Consider the following 13,136-nt stretch of genomic DNA (forward strand, 5'->3'; position numbering starts at 1 on the left):
TCCGAGCTGTCAGCACAGAGCCCGACGCGGGCTCGAACTCACAAACTGCAAGATCATGACCTGAGTTGAACTTGGATGCTTAACCGACTGAGCCACCTAGGTGCCCCAAGAATATATATGTATTTTATTATCCTCCCCTTGGTTGAAAATACTTTTCCAATTAATTTTATTATTTCAAAATTTAAAAATACATAGAAAAAAATTTAAATTGCTGACTTTCCCTCAGCTCACTTGAACAGAGCTAGGAAGCAGTGATAGTCAGTAATGATTTTCTTTGGCATCTGGTGGTTGGTTACTGGGGACCTTTGTAATGTAGAACTGAGCTCTAAGACCTTTTGCTCAATCTCTGAGAGCCTTTTAATAAAAACTCAAAATTAAGCTTTCCTGTTCTTTCACAAGGTCATTAACCTACTGGGATCAGCAAAGACATAATCCACAATTTTTGAAGTCCTATAGTCCAGCTTATACCCAATGAAGGAACACACCCAATGGAGGATTCTTTACTTAAGTATTTATTTCCCATGACCTATTTCAAGGGTATGATCAGTAGGATATGTGGCCACTTAGAATGGGTGGTGGTCCTGTACTGGGGGCTGGGATGGGGAGTTGGGACTCGAGGCCCCCTGATGTATCATATACCAGGCACTCCCCTTCAGTTGTTAAACCGTGTTAAAGCAGGATGGGAGGTTTTATGGGAAGAGCTGGTGGCCTCATGGTTGGTACTCAGAACTTTTGGGCAACAGCCATCTACCAATTGGTGTAAGCTTTTCAATATTATTTCATTGAAGCAATACCTGCTTTCAAGAAGATTTGGGACATCTGGATGTTGAAAGGACACAAACAACATGAAAATAAACCACACAGGGGTGCCTGTGTGGCTCAGAGGGAGAGAGAGAGAGAGAATCCCAAGCAGGCTTTGCCTTTGCCAGTGTGGAGCCCAACGTGGGGCTTGAACCCATGAACCATGAGATCATGACCCGAGCCGAAATCAAAAGTTGGACGCTTAACTGACTGAGCCACCCAGGTGCCCCATGCTGAGCAGAATTTAATGAAGTCCAGCCTATCAATGATTTTTTTCATGGATTGTGTCTTTGACATTGGACCTAAAAAAAGAGTTACTATACCCAAGATCATCTAGATTTGCTCCTGTGTTATCTTCTCGGAGTTTCATAGTTTTTCATTTTACATTTATGTCTAAGAGCTATTTTAAGTTAACTTTAGTGATGGATAAGATCTGTGTCTAGATTAATCTTTTTGCATGTGGGTGCCCATTTATTCCGGTACCATTTATTGAAAATGACTATCCCTGTTCCATTGAATTGCCTTTGCTTCTTTATCAAAGAGCAGTGGAATGTATTTACAGTGGTCTATTTCTGGGCACTCTATTCTGTTCCCTTGATTTGTCTATTGTTTTGCCAATACCACACTCTCTTGATTACTGTAGTTTCGCGTCTATTATTTGTTAACACCCAGTGTTCACAATGCCCAAAGTTCCCGAGCCTAACACTCCAATTAAAAACCAATTTTTTTTTAAATGTTTATTTTTGAGACAGAGAGAGACAGAGTGCGAGCAGGGGAGGGGCAGAGAGCAAGGGAAACACAGTATCCAAGGCAGGCTCCAGGCTCTGAGCTGTCAGCACAGAGCCCGACGCGCGGTTCGAACCCACGAACCATGAGATCATGACCTGAGCTGAAGTCAGCTGCTTAAGTGACTGAGCCACCAGGCGCCCCTCCAATTTGAAACCTACAGTAAGTCCAGAGCCCGACGCGCGGTTCGAACCCACGAACCATGAGATCATGACCTGAGCTGAAGTCAGCTGCTTAAGTCACTGAGCCACCAGGCGCCCCTCCAATTTGAAACCTACAGTAAGTCCAGAGCCCGACGCGCGGTTCGAACCCACGAACCATGAGATCATGACCTGAGCTGAAGTCAGCTGCTTAAGTGACTGAGCCACCAGGCGCCCCTCCAATTTGAAACCTACAGTAAGTCTTTGCTTCCCACCGCCTGAGGAAGGTGAGCCTGCTCCACAAAGAACCTCCTAGAATCTAGTAGGTCTGTTGAGGATGGCCTTTTGTACCATTTTGCTCATTGGGAGGCATTTCAGGCTGCTAGATAAGCTTGGTTTCCTGAAAAATTAATCAGAGCAGGCTTTGAAGCTTAGGCCATAGCATCGAGTCCTCTAACTTAACGATATTTTCATAGAAAGAAAAATCTGCTATTTTGGCAACCTGAGGAGGCAATTTGGATTAGAGGGTCCCATCCATAGAAACTGCCCCATTGCAGGACCCTATTTAGTGAGTCTGTGGTCCATTTAGCGACATTAGTAGGTTCTCTTTCCCAGATGGTTTTCTTCTTAGGTCAACAGGTTGCCTGTTATCAAAATTCAGCTATGCCCTCTTTAGCCAGCGTGCAGTGATCTCCCCTGCTGACAGTCCAGGAAGTACTTCCCTCCTCCCCCCACAGGCAGCCAGGTGGAGAAAAGGTGAAATTATGGCTAAGGAGCTGGTTGGCATCCTACATTCTGGCATGGCTGAATTTGTCGTCCCATGTACGTGACAGTAATTAACTAGCGACTGCAGACCCAGTCGATGCTCTAAGCTGCACATGGCCAACGAGGCCTTATTTCAAGACATGGAGGTCCCTAGATGGGCTTCCCAATGACTGGCTTTCTTCTCGTGGATTATGGCAGGTTAGGCTTCTAAAAGCAAAGGTGTCCCTGGTTTAACTCTTCCTCCACGCTGTCCGATAATATCTGCAAGAGGTTTATAGTATTTGAGAATGATTTCTCTCGTTTCTAAGACACTGATCAATCTCTCAACATTATAGGGTCTCGTTTCTGAGGCCCCAAACTCCAGAATAAATATTCGCCGGTGAAATTTCCCATCTACCCGGAGGATCATTTCCCCATATTAATCCCTAAGGGAAAGAGTAAAAAGATAAAAGAAAGAGAGAAAAGAAAACAGCCTGGAATGTAGGCCAAGTGTGTGTGTGAATGTGTGATGCCTGTGTTTACGTGAATGTGTGTGTGTGAAGGAGTGTCGTGTGGTTGGTGTGCATGTGTGTGAGCAAGTTTATCCCTCAAGCGGTAGTGTGTGTGCGTTCACGTGCGGGTGTGTTGTTTGAGGGCATGTGAGCGCGTGTGTGCGTGTGCGATGTGCGTACACGAATCTGCGTGTGAATGTGCGATGCATGGGTTCACGTGAATGCGTGTGTGAGGGTGTGTATGCATGTGCAACGTATGTGTGGACATGAAGGTGTGGGCGTGCGAGAGAACTCGTTCTTTGTGTGCAAATGCTGCCTCCCAGTGGCATCTACTACTTTTAAAAGTGCTTGCAAAAAGGCTGGGAATGAAAAGACAGGCGAGTTTCCTTGCGGCAAGCAAGCACGGGGCAAAATTTTCCACATACCTCACCTTTCATAGTTGTATCTTCCCAGTGGTGCCATAGGGAAGGGAAGGAAACTGAAGCTCAGGGATGTTACCTAACTTGCTTTACCTGGGCCACAGAGCTAGTAAGTGACATAACCAGTTATCCAAACTTCAGAACTATATCGTTTCTACCATTTTTTAAAATATTTATTTATCGAGAGAGAGAGAGAGAGCAGGAGGGGCAGAGAGAGAGAGAGGGAGACAGAGAGAATCCTGAGCAGGCTCCTCACTGTCAGTGCAGAGCCTAACACAGGCTCGAACTCATGACCACGAGATCATGACCTGAGCCGAAATCAAGAGTCGAACATGCAACTGACTGAGCCACCCAGGTGCCCCGTGTTTCTGCCATTCTTATGCTGCTAGTTAAGCTTTGAATTTTCCCAGGGGCTTTGCGGAAAGGCTTGCAGTCTAAAGTTAGAATTGCACAGCCCAGGGAGGCGTGCTGAACCGTTAGTGGAGAGATTTCTGGGCAGGTGAGGCTACCAAGTGCCCTAGCAGGTGGAACAGTCTAGGGCAGTGTGCATAATACGGAAGGGGAGAAAAGCCGGTTCATCCCTGTTGGGAGCCCCAGTACGGATTCCCCAGGAGGGCAGGATAGAGTAAGCCACACCGGTAGGGATAGAATGATGAGCACAGCTTAGTTCTGGCATCAGGAGGGAACACAGTATCACTGTGTCAAAGGTAGTAACTTTTTTTTTTTTTCCTTTTTAGTAGTGAAAGAAGAGAGAATATGCCTCAGGATTCTGTTTCAGCTCTCTTTATACCGCATTTATTTTTGTGTTCCAAGATATACTTTTGTGACCTGTCAATAGGAAGTTCTGAATCATTTCCTATCCAATTTAAGGAATTTACTGCCCGCGGGATTATTTTGATAACTTCTAAAGTGTTTACATAATAGGAATCATTTTTGGTATTTATAGATTGTTTTCCATTTGGATAGCTGAAGAGTCATTCATTTATTTAGTTCCACTAATACAGAGTATCTTGATAATGCAAAATGGTGGGTCAACTGAAATGCGATTAGTTAGAATATCAGCCCACGCGGAAGTGAGGTCTACAGAGCCATTGCTAGGTTTGAAACAATAAGTCAGAATATGGAAGTTACGTACATCGTGTCAAGTTCCAGAAAAATGGACAAAGGGCTAAAGTGGTTCTTTGCACAAGAATAAAAGGAAAACACGAATAGAGATATTTAAATCTTTCAATGTTTCGAATAGTGGAAAATGCAAATTAAAGAGGCACTGTGTATATATATATATATATATATATTTATATGTATACAGTTAGCATATATATAAATATATATATATACAGTTAGCATATATATATATATACATATACATAAACATTTTTAATGTGAAACAGCCACTCTCAGGGACCATTGGATGGGATTGCAAGTTTGCAAAAACACTTCTAGAGAGCAATATGACAGTACCAGTCAAAAGCCTTAATTTTTATGCCCAGAGGGATATCTTTTATGGAGATAGCCGAAACTTCAACCATAATGTACATATTAAACGACATTTACAGTAATATTATTTTCAAGAGCCAAAAATTGCTAATAACTTACATATCCAATCACAGGAGAATAATTAAGCAAATTATGTTGCACGCAGATGATGCAGCAATAAATAGCAAAATCATTATACACACATGTATACACACACATATGATTTGAGAAAATACATGTAATTATTAACAGTGGTTACTCTTTAATGGTGAGATTACACGTAATTTTTTTAATTTTCCTCTTTAAACCTTTCAGTGATTTCCAATTTCCATATAGTAGCATGAAAACTTTGTAATCTGGGGGTGCCTGGGTGGCTCAGTCAGTTAAGCATTTGCAAGCGTCCAACTTCGGCTCAAGTCACGATCTCGCAGATTTGTGAGTTGGAGCCCCGTGTCGGGCTCTGTGCTGACAGCTCGGAGCCTGGAGCCTGCTTTGGATTCTGTGTCTCCCTCTCTCTCTGCCCCTCCACCTCTCACGCTCTGTCTCTCTCTCTCTCAAAATTAATTAAAATTAAAAAAAAATTTAAAAACTTTATAATCTGAACAAAAAAACACAATTCAAAAACCTCAGTCTAGGAAGAAAAGTTCCATTTCCCTTTACGGTTAACTCTTGATTGTTCTCTTTAAAAAATTTTAATTCTCAAATTAGTTAACGTGCAGTGTAGCCTTGGCTTCTGGAATAGAATGCAGTGATTCATCTCTCACATATGATACCCAGTGCCCATCCCAACAAGCGCCTTCCTTAATGCCCATCACCCACTTCCCCCACTCCCGTCAACCCTCAGTTTGTTCTCTGTATTTAACTCTTGATTAGTCTTGATAGTAAGTGGGAATAACTGCCAGATAAGCCACCACAGTGATCCAAAATCACCACCATTTGTTCTTTTGTATTGTACTTTATTTTTTATATGTTTATTATTCACAGTCCTTCAATTTACTGGGTACGTTCGCACTGAAGTTGTTGAAGCCCTGACTCGAAAAAGTTTTACAGGAGAAAGATTACATTTCAAAATTTCGTGTCTGGGTCAATTTCTCCAAAATGGTGCTATCTTTGGAGAGGCTTGAGGATATTTGGAAAATAAAATAGACAGAACTTAAAATATCTTTATTTGCTTCACCTAGAGAGTCCCTGTCCACTTTTGATTCAGATTCTTACAAGTTGTTTTCCTTTCTTTGTGTGTCTGGCAGGTATGTAAAATGGAATAATAATATTTTGCAACTCACTTTTAGTAGTTATTAGCACAGACTTATACTTTTGGTATTGATCTTTAGGGCCATCAAGGTATCAAAAGAATGCCTTGAGGAAATATGTAAATTTTTTATGTACATAACTTAAAGTTAAGAGAAGTAAGTTACTGTAATTAGACTTATATCTAACTTTATAAAACGGAAAACTCAGATGACAGTGGCTTAAATAAAATGGAGGTAATCTCCAGGTCTGTGTTATAGTTACTACAGTTTTATAGATCAGGAGTTTAAAATATAGAGTTCATCAGATTTAATACAACAAAACGCAGGCTTAGTTCAAATTATGTGTGGATAATTATTATCTTTCTAATTAGCAAAAGGTCACAGTTCCCCATGTGTTTATGTAAGCAAGAATTGAATTCACATTGTTCAGTATTCTCTAGACTAATCTCTCAATTTTAGATTTGGAAAATAAACAGATTCCTTTCAACATGAGAAGCATAGCGTCATCAACTTCTCACACAAGAAAGAAAAACAATTTATATTTTACAGTCATGTTTTTACTCTCATGTTTACACTACAATATCAGCTATGTTACCATTCGATTTTTTAAAATTGAGGCAAAATGTTACTTGTTTTTGAAACAAACTCATTTCATTTAAGTCATTTGTAGCTGATAGGAAACAATATTTTTCTTTAAAACAATATATTTTTTAAATGTTTATTTATTTTTGAGACAGAGAGAGACAGAGCATGAATGGGGGAGAGGCAGAGAGAGAGGGAGACACAGAATTGGAAGCAGGCTCCAGGCTCCGAGCCATCAGCCCAGAGCCTGACGTGGGGCTCGAACTCACGAACCGTGAGATCGTGACCTGAACCGAAGTCGGACGCTCAACCGACTGAGCCACCCAGGCGCCCCTAAAACAATATTTTCAATGGAAATAATGTTTCAATTTCAAAGCCTTTAAAAAAAATTTTTTTTCAACGTTTATTTATTTTTGGGACAGAGAGAGACAGAGCATGAACGGGGGAGGGGCAGAGAGAGAGGGAGACACAGAATCGGAAACAGGCTCCAGGCTCCGAGCCATCAGCCCAGAGCCCGACGCGGGGCTCGAACTCCCGGACCGCGAGATTGTGACCTGGCTGAAGTCGGACGCTCAACCGACTGAGCCACCCAGGCGCCCCTAAAACAATATTTTCAATGGAAATAATGTTTCAATTTCCAAGCCTTTTTAAAGCCAAAGGTAAAACAAGGTTGAGTATATATTTTCATACCCTGACTTTATCACTTCATAGTGTTTGCTTTATCTTCCCTCTAGTCCCATAACGTATTTATATACCTTTTAAATCTGACTCCAAATGTGGTTACTTGATGTTTGTCTTACTACCTCCTACTCTATTTGAAACTTCTAGAGGACAGAAACTCATTTTTGTCCTCACAACTCCTGAAGCTTTTTTGTAGTTGGGACCATTTGTGGGACCCCATCCATCCCCTTCTCTGAGAAAGAAATGCCAATCCCTGTCCTCGAGCACAAAGATGAGCTAATAAAGTCATGTTTATACAGTGGGATGCCCAATCTCCTGACCATACCCAATCTGATGAAGCGTGCTCATGTGATTCAACCAGAGGAATCAGGTGCACTCTCCTGGGAAGATATTTGGATTCAGAAAAGTTAGACTTCCGGGACTCCTGAATGGGAGCTCTGTAAACTAGGAAGTTAAGGAGTGGCTATATTCTGCCACAGGTGCAGAGAAAAGCACAGAAGACCAATCTGCCTTCATTCTTTGAATCAATAAGATTTATTGACTCTAAGTGGAAGGTCCTCTGCAGGGGGCTGGGTCTACAACGGTGAACCCAACACATATGTTTCCTGTCCTTATGGAGCCACCAGCATTTGAAAAAGATTGTTGATATTCATTAATATTTGATCATAAATTTTGGTAGATGCAGTGAAGAAAAGGAACAGGGGACCCTGAAAGAGAGTAAGGGTGGTTTAAGAATCAATGAAGGCCTGGGGCGCCTGGGTGGCTCAGTAGGTTGAGCGTCCGACTTCAGCTCAGGTCCTGATGTCATGGCTCTTGACTTTGAGCCCTGCATCGGGCTCTCTGCTGTCAGCACAGAGCCTGCTTCAGATACTTTGTCCGCCCCCCCACACCTCCCCTGTTCACGCTCCCTCTCTTTCTCAAAAATAAATAAACATAAAAAAAAAAAATCAATGAAAGCCCTTCTGAGTAAGTGACACTTAAGCTGAAGCAAAAAACAGTGTCAGAACATTCCTGGTACAGCTGGGGTGCCCGGGTGGCTTGGTCAGTTAAGCATCCCACTCTTGATTTTGGCTCAGGTCATGATCTTGTGGTTCGTGAGTTTGAGCCCTCTATCCTCCGCTGACAGTGTGGAACCTGCTTGGGATTCTCTCTCTCCCTCTCTCTCTCTCAAAATAAAAAAAAAAAAAAAAAAAAGGAAACATTCCCTGAGGATATATGCCAGATGTTCAATGACACCTAGTAGCATTCAATAAATATATTTTGAGCTGAAAAAACATTATGTTTTATAAGATAACCAGACACAGAAGTCCTATTAATTGGTTGGTGTAGGTGTTTGGCCATAAAAGGTTTACATAAAACTGTATTTTTCAGGCCACATAAGCTTGGGGCTATACTATAACAGTCACAAAAGAGTATTTATCTGGCTTTACCCTTGAAGTCCCTGAATTGACTCTCATTCTAGCTATTTCTTCCCAAATATTAACGGAGGTCCTCAGGGTCACCCAGCATACAGGGTGTGCTCTGTATCTTACTCAACTACTGTATGCTGTGTGTCATTAATTTTTTTCCAAGTGTGAGGAGCTGTGAGGATGCTGTTATTCTCACTCCTGGTCTCTGATGCTCGATGAAGGCCTCCTTGCTGCTGCTACTTTTTACTGATGCCTGTCTTGAGGTTGCTAGAACCCAGTGCTAGGGGCAATGTTGTCTGTACGGAGTGTGGTACCTTCAGAAGCATGTTCACAAATGCTGGTGATGGCTTCTGTTCTCAGTGTTTAAATGGGTATAAAATCCACACAGCAGGCGGCACCTGGGTAGCTCAGTCAGTTAAGCGTCAGACTTCGGCTCAGGTCATGAACTCTTGGTTCATGGGTTTGAGCCCCACGTCGGGCTCTGTGCCTGGAGCCTCCTTTGGATTCTGTGTCCCTCCCTCTCTCTCTCTGCCCTCCCCCTCTTGGGTGCTCTCTCTCTCTCAAAAATAAATAAACATTAAAAAATAAAATCCACACAGGGGCTCCTGGGTGGCTCAGTCGGCTAAGCATCCGACTTCAGCTCAGGTCATGATCTCATGGCTCGTGAGTTCGAGCCCTGTGTCGGACTCTGTGCTGACAGCTCGGAGCCTGGAGCCTGCTTCGGATTCTGTGTCTCCCTCTCCCTCTGCCCCTCCCCTGCTCATGCTCTGTGTCTCTCTGTCTCAAAAATAAATAAAAACATTGAAAAAAAAAAATCCACACAGCAGGAGTTCCTAACCTAGGCACTATGGATGGACTTCAGAAAATTTGGAAACCCTTTGATTTGTATGCACATTTTGGGGCATGTAGGCGTTTGATGGTGGAGAAGTAAGGGGGGAGGGTTATACCTTTTAAAGAGTTTCAGAGGAAGTTCCTTACCTCTGAAGATTAGGAATCACTCTACTACAACAAGAGGAGGAGAGCTGGAAACCATTGCATGGCCAGCACAGTGCTTTCCTTCAATGTTCTTTCTTACCACTGAACCAGACCTGCTCACCATCTCTTAGGGGTTCCTTGGTTCTCATGTAATGCGAGGTCACTCAACAGGACATATAGGCTTGAATCCTAAGGTGAACACAGCCCAGTCTCAAGCTGGTATCTCACCTACCTATTTATGACATAAGTAACAATAAAAACCTCCATGCCTGTCATAGCAATATTTTTGTTTGCATCTGTATAGGTATATATGTACAGGTGACCCTTGGACAACATGGGGATTAGGGTGGATGAAACCTTTCACAGTTGAAAATCCATGTATAATTTTTGACTCCCCCCAAATTTGACTACTAATAGCCAACTGTTGAGCAGAAGAGAAAGTCGATTAACACCCATTTTGTATGTTACATGTATCATATACTGTATCCCTACAATAAAGTAAGCTAGAGAAAAGATAATCATAAGGAAGAGGGGAAAAAAAGCATTTACAGGACTGTACTACTGTATTTACAAAAAAAAAATGGTGTATAAGTGGACCCATGCAGTACTAACCTATATTGTTCAAGGGTCAACTGTATATTCTTTTTTTTTTTTTTTAATTTAAGTTTATTTATTTATTTTGAGAATGAGAGAGAGAGAGAGAGAGCACAAGCGGGGAAGGGGCAGAGAGAGAGGAAGAGAGAGATAATCCCAAGCAGGCTCCTCACTGTCAGGGCAGAGCCCGATGCGGGGCTCGAACCCACGAACCGTGAGATCATGACCTGAGCCAAAATCAAGAGTAGGACGCTTAACTGACTGAGCCACCCAGGCGCTCATACTTTATTTTTAAATGAAAAAAGTGACAATCTGCTAGTTCTTAAAAGTATAAAGGGAGATTTTCTTATCTTCTTACTTTCACTTAGAGAAAATAAGAAGTTTACTATCAGTTTTTATTACTTTTTACTTTCAGTCACATCTTTTCCTCTCTGCAGTAATTTCCCCTCAGATGAATTTGACTTTGTTACATTTTTCCCCTTGATCCCTTTCTTCATCTTCCTTTTTTTTTGTTTTTTTGTTTTTTGCTCATGTTCATTTAGACATCGAATGTCAAAAATTCATTTCATGTTCTTCCTGCAACACGGTTACGTATTTTAAACTTCTTCACCGGGGCACCTGGGTGGCGCAGTCGGTTAAGCGTCCGACTTCAGCCAGGTCACGATCTCGCGGTCCGTGAGTTCGAGCCCCGCGTCGGGCTCTGGGCTGATGGCTCAGAGCCTGGAGCCTGTTTCCGATTCTGTGTCTCCCTCTCTCTCTGCCCCTCCCCCGTTCATGCTCTGTCTCTCTCTGTCCCAAAAATAAATAAATGTTGAAAAAAAAAAAATTTAAACTTCTTCACCATGTGGTCAGATTCCTGCCATCAATTGCGTACATGGCTTTTGCATCCCTGATTGGCAGTGCGAATGATCTGGATTACTGATCATTCTTTAGCTATAAACATGCCCAAATATGCTTTGCAAAACTCATTTTTAAAAACATTTCATACCGTTGCCTTTCCTTAGCCTTCATAATTAGTCACTGAAACAACGAAGAACGGTCGGTACTTATTTCTGGTGGAAGGGGTTTGAAAAAGCACCTTGGAGAGACCAGGACTTCCCTCTGGAAGCTTGAAAGTACCTAGTTACAAGTGAATGAATCTTCTATTTTCTTTATGGAAAACCGAAAAGTTGCTTCAAGCTGTGCTTATGTTAGATTTGGCATCACACTGAGTGTTGCAGAGACACTGCAGAAGGAGTCCTGTTGTGAAATTAGATGAAAAACAGTGGTAAACTGAATTTCATTTAAGTGAGTGTTTCTACAACTTAAATTTGGTTTCTGCCTGGTATTTAAATAAATATACTTCAGAGCCTTTCCAGAAATGCGATAGAACACCAAAGAACACCATAACACAGCAATGCACACACGGAGACTGCCCTGAGGAGGTTGAGGCTTCCTGGGAGAAGCAAAATTACATTTTCCACTCTATCTTGCCATTCCACATAGAACTGACAAGCACAAAACCTTCTGTTTTATTTTAGCATCTTCAGAATTTGGGGGCAAGTTTCTTGAAACCTCAGATAGTTCTGAATGCAAAAAAAAAAAAAAAAAAAAAAGAAAAAAAAGAAAAAGAAAAAGGAAAAAAAAAGGGAACAAGGTAATGCTCATTTTCCCTCTTTAATCCGACCTCATTCACTTGTGGGTTGTGAGATACCAGGCAGTAAACTCTCACTTCTTGAGACTCAGCGACGTCTGCCCAAATGGCCACACCCTTTTGTGAACACCCTACAGCAATTCCATTTTTTCTCCCCTCTACTTGTTTCTTCTCCACGACGCTTAAAATGTTCACGGGCTACTCTCCTCGCGGGATGCCCGAGGGCAGCCTTGTGCAGACAGCGGTAGCACTTCCCAAGGAATCTCCGCCTGGGACCCGCCTACGTGCCTTTAGGCTGCGAGGCGGCCCGGGAGGCAGTGCGACCACCCGCAGCGTCGCCATGGCAACGGCCCGGGGCCCACCACGCGACCGGGAGGGCGGGGAAACCAGGGCGGAAGTACCGCCCCCGATTTGCCGGGCGCAGGCGGCCCTCGCCGGGAACGTCGCCATGGCAACGGCGCCGCGCGCAGGCCGCGGGCGGAGGGGTGGGGCAGGGGGCGGGGAATGTGAGCGCGGAAGTCCCCGCCCCCGGGCTGCTGGGCGGTGGCGACGGCGGCGGCCCGCAAGGATTTGAAACCGTTTCGCGGTGGCGGCGGCGGGGGTGGCGGCGCGGCGGCCGACCGGAAAGCTTGCATGTAGGGGCGCCAGGTTCTTGATTTCCCGAGTTTCCCCGTCCTGCCCCTACAACCCGGGTTCTCGAGTGGAATTTTGCGCGGGGTGGCGGTCGCCCCGCCCGTGCCCGCCGGTCCGGGGAGGGGCGTCGCCCCGCAGGCCCCGGGCCCGTTCGCAAGGCCTGTGGGGCGCGCGCCCGGTTGGGGGGCTCTGGGCACAGACCGCTGCGGTTCCACTTGTGGAGTGAAAACCAGCCCGGGCGCGGACGGGGAAAGTTCTGGGTAAAGTTTGCTGGGCGGATGGAGCTGGTCCGCGAGCCGGGGTCCAGAGATCGGACCGCTCCGCTGGGGAGGAGAAATCTGTGTCCGGGACAAGGTAGGGAAGCGGCCGCTGCCTCGCGGGCTCGCAGGCCGCCCGCCCCGTGCCCGCTCTCCACTCTTGCAGGGGAAGTTCCTCCCAGGACAGGATGGGCGACCCCAGAGTGAGGGCAGAACCCAGGTGCTGGCTCCTCTGTGGGGACAG

At 44.2% G+C, this 13,136-nt stretch overlaps 1 protein-coding gene across 2 annotated transcripts in view; it reads left to right on the forward strand.

Annotated features, from left to right (window-relative positions):
* The first annotated feature begins 12,521 nt into the window (after positions 1-12,521).
* Positions 12,522-13,136, forward strand: part of CEP112 (centrosomal protein 112) — a 422,889-nt gene continuing 422,274 nt past the window's right edge. The window contains exon 1 of one of the 2 annotated variants that reach the window (XM_047833171.1): positions 12,522-12,637. The gene's annotated coding sequence lies outside the window, so the exon portion shown is untranslated. Of the gene's footprint in view, positions 12,638-12,876; positions 12,990-13,136 lie in introns of those variants that run through there. The other variant, XM_047833173.1, reaches the window with a different exon arrangement.

The sequence above is a fragment of the Prionailurus viverrinus genome, chromosome E1, assembly GCF_022837055.1.
Source record: "Prionailurus viverrinus isolate Anna chromosome E1, UM_Priviv_1.0, whole genome shotgun sequence".
In the NCBI taxonomy this organism is placed as follows: domain Eukaryota; kingdom Metazoa; phylum Chordata; class Mammalia; order Carnivora; family Felidae; genus Prionailurus; species Prionailurus viverrinus.